Source organism: Acanthochromis polyacanthus, chromosome 16 (genome assembly GCF_021347895.1).
Source record: "Acanthochromis polyacanthus isolate Apoly-LR-REF ecotype Palm Island chromosome 16, KAUST_Apoly_ChrSc, whole genome shotgun sequence".
NCBI lineage: Eukaryota > Metazoa > Chordata > Actinopteri > Pomacentridae > Acanthochromis > Acanthochromis polyacanthus.
The window spans coordinates 35816000-35826619 of NC_067128.1; the positions used below are offsets into that span (position 1 = coordinate 35816000).

A 10620-nucleotide genomic window follows, 5' to 3' on the forward strand; every position below is an offset into this window, starting at 1 on the left:
TGTGTTTTTTACTCTTTAGTTTTGTATTTATTCGTTCTGACAAAAAGGTCTCAGTGTGAAACATCTGGCCTACTCAGAAATAATACATCGATTCCCATAACGGAGAGAAATGCAGTCCAGGGGAAGAACTTGGACGTGGAACAAGCCAGTGTTATGATTAATAAATCCCCCACAGCTCACAGAATCACAGCGCCGATAAAGGAGATCCCAGGATCTCATGCAGCACCTAAGAGTCTGGAAATGGACTCGAGTGCTCAGGCGAAGGTGTCAACTGTGTAAAATGTGAAAACCTAATTAGATGCGACTGGATGTCGCATTCTGCCCTCTTCCCACACGGACTCAACTCAGCCGACTTCCCTTTCCAGCTTGTTTAGAGGAACCTGTCCAGCTGGCACGAGCCCATTTACAAATGTGGGATGTTTTCTCTTTGTTGTGGTGAAGCTCATCGGGGACCGTCGTGGCGCAGAGACAGAAAAGCATCAAAGAGGCGAACAGCGAGAAAACACAGTAAAAGTACCAGAAGAACGAACACACAGTCCCCTCAGCTCATTTAGAGCTCTTTATTTCAGATCAACGACCTGCTGTCAGAGTCTCCCCGTTCACTCGTACAGAAGAAGAAACACAAAAGCTTCAAAGAGGCCAAACCCTCATGTTCCTCTTTCATGTTTCTGACCCCACAGCTGCTGGAGGTTTGAACTCGGTCTACCTGGGTTTGTTCCGCCGAGGGGAATCGGGGTCGTGTGTTTATTTATTTTAAATTTACACGTGTGAACCGTCAAACATAGAAAAACCCGACCGGATCCATCGTTAACTCAACCCGGCCTCTAGAAAATGACTTACTGTGCAATTAAACTGTATCCTGATTACATTTAGAAGAGAACGTGATCATGTTTTGCAAAGATGTGACCTGAGATGTGGTTGGAAACTTCGGTCTCTTTAAACTGGTTCTCAGTATGTTTCAACCTCTTTAAACTGGTTCCCAGTAGGTTTTAGCTTCTTTAAACTGATTCCCAGTATGTTTCAGCCTCTTTAAGCTGGTCCCCAGTCTCGTTATTCCTCTTTAAACTGGTCCCCAGTATGTTTCATCGTCTCTAAACTGCTTTCCAGTATGCTTCAGCCTTCACAAATGGGTTTCCAGTATGTTTCAACCTCTTTACACTGATTCCCAGTATGTTTCAGCCTCTTTAAGCTGGTCCCCAGTCTCGTTATTCCTCTTTAAACTGGTTCCCAGTATGTTTCATCCTATTGAACTCTTGATAAATGGACACTACATGTTGACATAATACTGTAAATTAAAGATCAGATGCGGTTCTTCAATGATTGTATTTCTACTTAAAACATGAAGAACATTAGTCTTCTTCTTCTGGACGCTACATATTTACATAATGCTGTAAATTAAAGATCAGACTGGGTTCTTTAAGGTTCTCTACATGTTCATCCAGAACTTTTTTCCTCCACCTGTTAGAAGTTAGCGAGTCTCTCTGTTAGTTTAAATGTTCTCTGTGATTCGGTTTCTACCGGAGCTCATCTGCTGCTGATCCTCAGGAAATCTGCAGATATTCTATCAGAGAACGTCTCTGTGAACCTTCAGACAGAAGAAAGAACTTTAAATCAAAGCTGCACCGAAACCACTAATGGAGATGTAACCGGACACTGGCACTGGTGTTTATGGGAAGCCTGCTGTCCACAGCTGGGCTTTATGCTTCTTATGTAACTGTTAGTGGTCGTACACACAAGCGTTTACCCCATAGAAGAAAACATGCATGTTTGATGTATGATTTAGCTCAATAGAAATACATATCTGAAGTCCTAAATACAAAGAATATGAGCTAGCATGAAAACATAGAAAAGTGCATCATCTGCAAAGCTGCAAACAGTCTGGAATAACGTGAGGCTGTTTCTAATCACAAAGAAGATTAGATTAATGCAACTTTCTACATCACCTAAACTGATAATTATGGTGGTTGTATGTATATTTCTGATCGAGCAGATTTTGTTAAATTTGATTAGATAGATTAAAGCTTTATTAATCCCACAGCGGGGAAATTTACAGATTAGTCAGCAGTTGTAGTCAATTGTAATCGAGACATTAGAAAGCCACGACACTAAGATAATCTGAGTAACACAACTTTGTACATCACGTAAATGGATATTTCAAGTTGTCAGATGTCTATTTTTGACCCAGCAGATTTTGTTAAATTGGCTCAGGAGTCGTCAGCTGTAGTCAAACGCAATCATTCACAAGAAGTTAGAAAGCCATGAGAGTAAGAACATTGGGTTAACAGACTATGTATCTCTAAAACTGGTAATTCAAGTTGCTGTATGTATATTTTGACCCAACAGAGTCAGCAGCTGCAGTCAGTTGCAAATATTTATGAAAAGTTCAGAATTCACTAAGGAGATTAGATTTATACAACTTTCTACATCACCTAAACTGATAATTATGGTTGTATGTATATTTGTGACACCAGAAGACCTTTAATCAATCTATGAAGGAACCAAAATAGAGGATTGTTTTTTTCTTCAAGAAAAAAATTGTGTTTTAATGATTCCATTGCAGAAAAAACTCAAGACCGACATGATAAACATGGACTTCACAACGTGTTTAGTTATCCTGCCTTTAAGATGAAGATTCTGGGAATTAAAAGGAAAATCTTAGTAGAACTTTAACAGAGCATTATTCAAATAATAAACAACGTCGCAGGGCACTTTTAATGCTAAGCTAACTAGCCACTTACATTTACTGTACAGGCGTCGGTGGTATCGATCCACTCGTCTCTAAAGATGTTTCCCAGACTGTTCCTCTAAAACCCGACCGGCGGCTACAGAACGTCTCGTTACTGCACACGTTGGCATCTCTGCTCCGACAGAACGTTCTCTACCTGGACTCATATATCTCAAAGCTGAGAGCTTCCTCCCTGCAGCACAAATATGGCTCTGATTATGGAGGAGGAACCCTGGGAGGTGCTTCATAATGCGAACCAGAGGTCTTTAACACAACAGACCACACTTCCAGGGAGGACGAGCTGCCGTCGAGCCCACTCTGTTAGCTCTGTTAGCTCTGTAGATGGTATTATCTGTGCTGCAGGAGGCTCTTCTCCCTCTAGTAATATCTGCAGATGGGACAGGATGAAAGCCTGGGGCGGCTGCAGCTACAGTTTGCATGCCAGCAGTAATATTTTAGTCCGGCGTCATTAAAGTCCTGCTCTGTCCAAATATTTGTGACTCTGCAGCGTCTTCAGAGGGTTTTAGTGTTTTTACCTGTAGATATTAGGTCACCTAATCTGGTTGGAAGACGGCTTTAGAACCTCCCCTGGGTTCGGAGTAAATATCACATTTTTCAGACTCTCAACTTCGTGTTTGGAGTCAGAGCTGCTGCTGTCAGGAGTTTGTTTGTCCTTAAACCAGCCTGTCCTCAAAGCAAAAACAACCACATAGGTCGTCTGTACACGCCCGTATTACGACCGAGTGTTACGTTTTGACTATGCGACCTCTGGCGGTTGAGTAAATATCGACACTCCGGTGTCGCAGGTGAAACGTCACCATGAACAAACATTTATCTAACACTATCCCTAACCCTAACCATAACCCTAAATCTGTGCTGGGAAAGTGAGGATAAAGCTGTTTCGCGATTGAAAAGCCGTTTCTCAAATTAAATCCCGTAATGCGTTCCTTTTCCCCGTAGGGGCGCTAACGTAAATACGCTCTCATGGGTCGTATTCCGGTACACGTTACATATGACCGATGTGGTCGTATGAATTTGAGGACTTGTTGCCTTAAACTGTAAAATAGTAGAAATTATAGACGCTGCTGCAGAATGGAAGGTACAAATGAATAGAAACCTCAAACATTTTATATCTCTGTATTTATTTACACTTGTATTTTTTATAATTTCAAAACTTTTTGGTAATTTAAAATTTGAAGGTTTTTTTGACTGTCATTTTAATTTTCGCCACTTTAATTTCACTTTTTAGTATTTTTAATCTTTTAATTTTTTAATTATTTAAAAAAATAACTTAATTATTTTGAATTCTGCACTAGTAAGCTTCTATTTTTATATAAATGTATTTTGGACATTTTTTTAAGGCTATGAACTATTATTTTAGATATTTTTTGTTTCCTTTTAATTTAGTGTATTATTTCCAAAATTCTCTGCTCCTTTAATTGTGTTTTGTTTTTTATAAATTCTGTACTAGTAAGTTTGTACTTTTTAAATGTCTGATTTTTATATTTTTGTGCTTTTTTTTTAATATTGTAAACTTTGAACTCTATTTTTAATAATAATGTTCTTTCAAAAATTGTTACTTTTAATGATTTATTTGCCTTCTTAATTTTGTGTATTTTCAAAATTATCCTCTCCTTTAATTTTGTATTTTTTAAATTTTGTACTGGTATTTTGTACTATTTAAATTTTTCTAATCTTGATCTTTATCTATTTTTGCACTTTAGGTTTTGTATTAATTTTAACATTCATTCAAAGCTTTTTAAAATATATCTTTTTTGCATTATTTTTGCCCTTTTATTTTCAAGTCGGTTTACTTTTTCAATTTTTGCATATTTAATGTCATTAAATATTTTTTGGTAATTTTTATATTATATTTCTATTCTGTTTTTCTTGTAATTTTTTGCACATTTAACTACACAGCATTCTTTTGACTTTTTTATTTTTGTGCAATTAAAAGATATTTTTGCTCTTTTAATTTAGTATTATTTAAAATGTTTTCCGTTTCGAATGTTAATTATTTCACATTTTTGTAATATTTTTAGTGGCCTTTTCAGTTTTGTAGAGTTAAAGTTTAAAATAGGAACAATAAAATACACAATCTGTCTATTTATCTGTGTAGAGTTAATCATGTTGGACTTTTATTCTGTCATGAGACAACTGAAAGCAGAATTAAACCCTGAAGGTTTAATAGTTTTATTAAAGACTGGTCGGACAAACAGAGTGGTTCTTTCATGTTTTGTCATGAGGCAGCCTGTTGGTCCATAAATCTGAGTTTAATAATGTGAGCAGCGTTGATGGAAATGATGTAAACCATCTGTCACATTCGGAAATGCTGTGACGTCTGACGGGCTCCAGGTTCTGATTCTGCAACAGAAAGCTATCGATCCAGGTTCTGGTTCTGCAGGAGACTCAGGAGAACCTTTAACCCGAGCAGAAGTCAAACTGTTCTCTGGGATTCCTGCCAAACTGCAATCAAACCGGCCGCAGGAGTCCGTCAGAGTCCGTTTGCTGAAACCAAACAGAACTTTATCAAGTTGAAGTTCTACCAAAAGTCCTCTAATGTGTTTGTGCAGCTCTGAGAGTCTTCTCTCCTCACTGGGGGATCCATTCTGACCTCATCTGGCTGATATGAACCAATCCCAGCTGAGAGACGATGAAAACCACAACAACCTGCATCCCCGCTGTCTGATTAGGACGCAGGAATGTGGGTGTTGTGTTAAAGCGGTTTGGGACGCGGCGACACTTCGGACCCACGTCGAGGTTTGGGCCGGCGGCGAGGCTCTCCATCCGGATCCTGGAGGACTGAGGCCCCGCTGGAAATTAAATTAGCTTTTTTCTTTCACATTTTTAAGAAAGCAGAAAGAATAATATTAGCCTTCAGATAGCTCAGAGATAGAGCTGATTAACGTCGCTGGTGTTTGGTTAAGCATTTGGCTGGGACGCTGCGGGGATGTTTTGTCTGAAACCTATTTTTCACGGATGTTGCTCTAACTTCATGCCTGCTGCTCGATCTGACCCCCTTAAATCACCCGGCCGGGTTCTGCTCCCAGAACACATGTCCTGTATCATACATGTGCAGCCGGGTGTCACGTTTGTGTTCCGTGTCTTAATTTGTGTTGTCACGATTGATTTAAGAGTTTTTACCCCAAGTAAATGACAGCTGGGAGCCAAAGGACAACTCTGTAACATAATGTAGTGAAGTACAGCGCTTGGAGTCGAACTAAAATATCTCAAGAAATTTTCAAGAGATTGTCATGAAACTTGGTGCAGACATTCATTGTACACAGAGGAAGAATCTTTGGAAATTTCATGATCCTCTGACTTTTCTTCAGTGAAGTATCTCAACAACTATTGGACATGTCATGAAACTTGGTGCAGACATTTGGGGTGCCCTGAGGTCGATTCTCAGAGAATGTCATGAGTCTCCGGTGTTTCCTTCATGAAATATCTCAACAACTATTGGACAGATTGTTATGAAACTTGATTCAAACATTTGTGAAGGATGAATCTTGAGGAAATATCTCAAACCATTGGATGGATTGTCATGAAATTTTGTAAAGACATTCATGGTACCTAGAGGAAGAATCTCAGTAAATCTGGTGATCATCTTACTTTTTCTCCATGAAACATCCAAACAACTATTAAATGGATCATCATGAAACTTGGGTCAGACATCCGTGGTACCCAGTGGAAGAATCTTGAGGAAGTTTGTGAGTCTCTGATTTTTCTTCGATGAAATATCTTAACAACCATTAGACACATTGTCAGAAAATTTGGTGCAGACATTCATGGTGCCCTGAACAGAGTTAAATGAGTCTCCGATTTTTCCTTCTTGAAATATCTCAACAACTATTCGATGGTTCACCATAAAACTTGATTCAGACAGTCCTGATGCCCTGAAGATGAATCTGAGTGAATTTGGTGACCTTCAGATTTTCCTCCATGAAATTTCTCAACAACTATTTGACAGATCATCATGAGATTTGGTCCTGACATTCATGGTTAAATCAAGATGAATCTTGGCAGATTTGGTGATCATCTGACTTTTTCTCCATAAAATATCTGAACATCTACTTTACAGATTGCAATAGGATTTGGCTAAAACATTCGTGTTGCCCTGAGGATGAATCTCAGTGAATTTGGTGTCTGTCCAACATACTGCCACAAAATTCTGGCTATTCTTCATGTTTCATTACAAAATTTGCCAAAAAATAAAACTTCTGCAGCAGATTCTGCAAATAAACAACAAAAAGAAGCTTCTGGGCGTCTTTCTGAAGATCTGCCAGTGGAAAAAACACCAGAGATGTTTGAAATGCAGAAAAAAAAAAGTATAAAAGTCTAGAAATTTAGACGTCTGTTATGAGGCTAACCTTAACCAAAAATAAAACTCCTCCACCAGATTCTTCAAATAAACAACAAAAAAGAAGTTTCTGGGCGTTTTCCTGAAGCTCTGCCAGTGAACTCGGCTCCAAAACCAGTTTAAAAGCAGAAAAAAGTGCAGAGATTTACATGTCTGGGACGAGGCTAAACTTTGGATAAACACTGAAACATCCTCGGTCAGATCAACGCTTCACTGACTCGGATTCACTTTTCTTTAGACGTCCAACAGTGAAAGCAAGAAGAAGAATCATTAAACATTTAACTCTTCCTCTGAACCAACAACAGTGACTCAGAAATTCTCTCCAACATCCATTCAGTCAGGAAACATTACGAGCCGTATGAGTGATACCCTGATTGCTGTCCAGGGAGCATTAGACGCTCGTTTGCTCTCATTATGGACGAGTCAGTCGAGAAAAACCACATCAAGGCTCCGTCTAGTTGGTCTAAAGCTACAAAGAGATTATTAAGTTTCCAGACAACCGGATGATGTTTGAAGCCGGTTATTTCTGTGATTGTCGGGGTTCTCAGCTCCTCTTTTCCATTCTCAAATCTCTGGGAAGCTGCAAAGTGACGCCACATAATTCATGTCATCAGCAGAATGAGAAAAATGCTCTTTCATGTCATGTTCTCTGTTTGTTTTCGCCTGGAAACTCTCGACAAAGACTCTCCAAAAGCCTGCCCATGCCTTTCATTCCTGCCCTCTCAAATATCCCAGAACGAACGCTGACCCGGAACCGAAGCAGCTTCTTTTGTTGCTTCATGTGTTCATCGACACGTCACAACAAATCCAAACACGACAACAGAAACATCCCAGGAAGCTGCAGAAAACAAATCCAGCTTTTCTTCTGATTAACCCGAGTTTGAAAGAAGCCAATGTAAAAAAAAAAGAAAAGAAAATATAGCAAGATGATCAACTTTCCAACGGTTCTTGAAGTTATCACATGTGGATGCCTTAAAAAAATAAACAAATTTATGACTGAAATGGTGATATTTCATTGAAATCACTTTATTCTGCATGTAAATGTGTCCAAAATAACTCTTCTGCACCAGATTCTGAAATAAACCCTTTCATTCCCTTGTTTTTGAAGATTGAAAAGCTTTTCATTATTTTATTTTATTGCAGAACAAAACTGAAGACGTCCACGAACGAATGAAATCATGCAAACCAAAATTTTGTTTTCTTCCAAAAATCCATTAAATGACACAGAAAAACTCATTACATTTTTCTGAATGTTCTAATAAACCAGCGTGTCACATATGTTTAGTTCACAGACCGTTGTTTGAACACTTTGTCTGATAAATGGTGGAACTTTTTAAAAATTAGACGCTTCTCTAACCTGTCGAAGGGTTTTGGGGATAAAAATAAAAACGCAAACTGAAATTTTCACATCTATCATCGATAATTCTTAAAAATTATTGTTTGATAAGTCATTGCATAATTAGGCAGACATTTTGATGATTAAAAGGTTTTATTTCCACAGTATCATTTTTTTGTCATAAATGGTGAAAAAATCAAAGAAATTCAGCTTTTGTTCTTAGTTTTTCATTGAATTATAACATTATACATTTGTTAAGCTGCACACAGACATGTTAGAGATCTGACCCAGCTCTGGTTGATTCTATAGAAGTTCAGGACTTTTTAATGAGTCCACAGAGAGGAAAAATGTGACAGGAGAACAAAAGACGAGTTAATTCAGTCAGACAGGCATGAATTAACCGAACAGAAATGTCCCAGATGAAATGTCTTCTGGACAACATAAATTATTGACTCTTGTTCTCGTGGTGAATCCTCCGGTGTGGAGAAGTTTTCTTAACCCACATCCAGCTCAGTTTATTGGAGTCCTTCAGCCTCGTCTGGCCTCCTGCCTCCCAGCGATCCGGATTGATTTCCTGACAGACGCTCGTCCAATAATTCTGTCCTTCCCTGAGGTCCAACACCCAGACAGCAGAGACCCCTTCTACTGCCTTCCTCCTTCTCCTCTCACACACCCTCCTCCACTAGTCTCCTTTAGTCTCCTCCGCTAGTTTCCTGTAGCCTGCACTATCCTCCTCCAGCCTCCATTCACCTCCACTAGCCTCCATTATCCACCATCCATTTTCCACTAGCAGCCTTCTAGCCTACATTAGCCCCCACTGGCTTCCATTAGACCCCGCTAGCCTCCACTAGCCTTTGCTACCCTCAACTAGCCTCCACTAGCATCAACTATCCACCATGAGCTTTCACTATCCTTCACAAGCCTCCATTAGCCTACACTGACCTTAATTAGCCTCTACTAGTTTCTTCTAGCCTCCACTAGTCTTTTAGCCTCCACTAACCTCCACTAGTCTCCTCTAACCTTCATGAGCCTCCATTAGCCTCTACTACTCTCCTTTAGCCTCCACTAGTCTCCTCTAGCCTCTACCAGCTACCACTAGTCTCTACTAACTTCCACTAGCGTCCTCTATCCTCTACTGCCCTCTACTAGCCTCCATTAGCTTCAGCTATCTTCATTAGCCTCCATTGGCCTCCTCCAGCCTCCATTAGCATCCACTAGCCTCTTCCAGCTTCCACTAGCCTCCACTAACCTCCATTCGTCTTCTCTAGCATCCACTAGCGTCAGCTATCCTCATTAGCCTTCACTGGCCTCCTCCAGCCTCCACTAGTGTCCTCTAGCCTCTACTAGCTACCAATATTCTCTACTAACTTCCACTAGCCTCCACTAACCTCATTAGTCTGCTTTAGCCTCTACTAGCCTCCACTAGCTTCAGCTATCCTCATTAGCCTCCACTGGCCTCCATTAGGTTCCACTAGCCTCCACGAGCCTCTACTAGCTCCATTAACCTCCATTCGTCTCCTCTAGCATCCACTAGCTTCAGCTATCCTCATTAGCCTCCACTAGCCCCCTCCAGCTTCCCTCAACCTGAAAAAGTGAAAACAAAAGCCGAATTTCTGCAATTTTTTCCCCATATGTGAATTAACATGGCTCATTTTGGGAATTAAAGCTCTTTTCATATGAATTTCTGCCCTTATGGCTCATAAAACATATGAAATTATGCATAAACTTCTGAAACAATCATTTCTAAAAGTTATTAACATGCCTATCAAAAAACTTAGAACTCCATAAAGCCTCCCCCAGCTCCACTCCTTCCTTTCAACAGCACTTTAATGTCTCACCGCTGCACCTCCTGGTCCACACCCTGAACATCTGGGGAAGGTTAGCGCCGCAGAAATGTTGCTTTTTGTGGCCGTGCAGGTTGAGGATGCTTCATGATGAAGATTCATTCACGGTTTGGAGTCGATTTGTCCTCTAATCCCACCGTTAGCCCCATTTAACGAGTGGATTTGTCCGTTTTTTTGAAGCTCAACGAAGTGCGATTGTCAGGTTAAGAATGTTTATTTGAGTTTTTAAAGCATTTTTTGAGCTAAAGTGTTAATAGTCCGATGTAACCTCTCCAATATGTGGAGACGCTGACGAGCAGTGACACTTTAAAGACCCTCCTCTTGTAAAAATCCAGATTTGTACCTTGTTAACATG

General features: G+C 39.8%; 1 long non-coding RNA gene across 1 annotated transcript in view; it reads right to left on the reverse strand.

Moving 5' to 3' along the window:
- The window catches only part of LOC127530285 (uncharacterized), a 239525-nt gene that overhangs the window by 96541 nt on the left and 132364 nt on the right, over positions 1-10620 (reverse strand). The window lies entirely within an intron of this gene.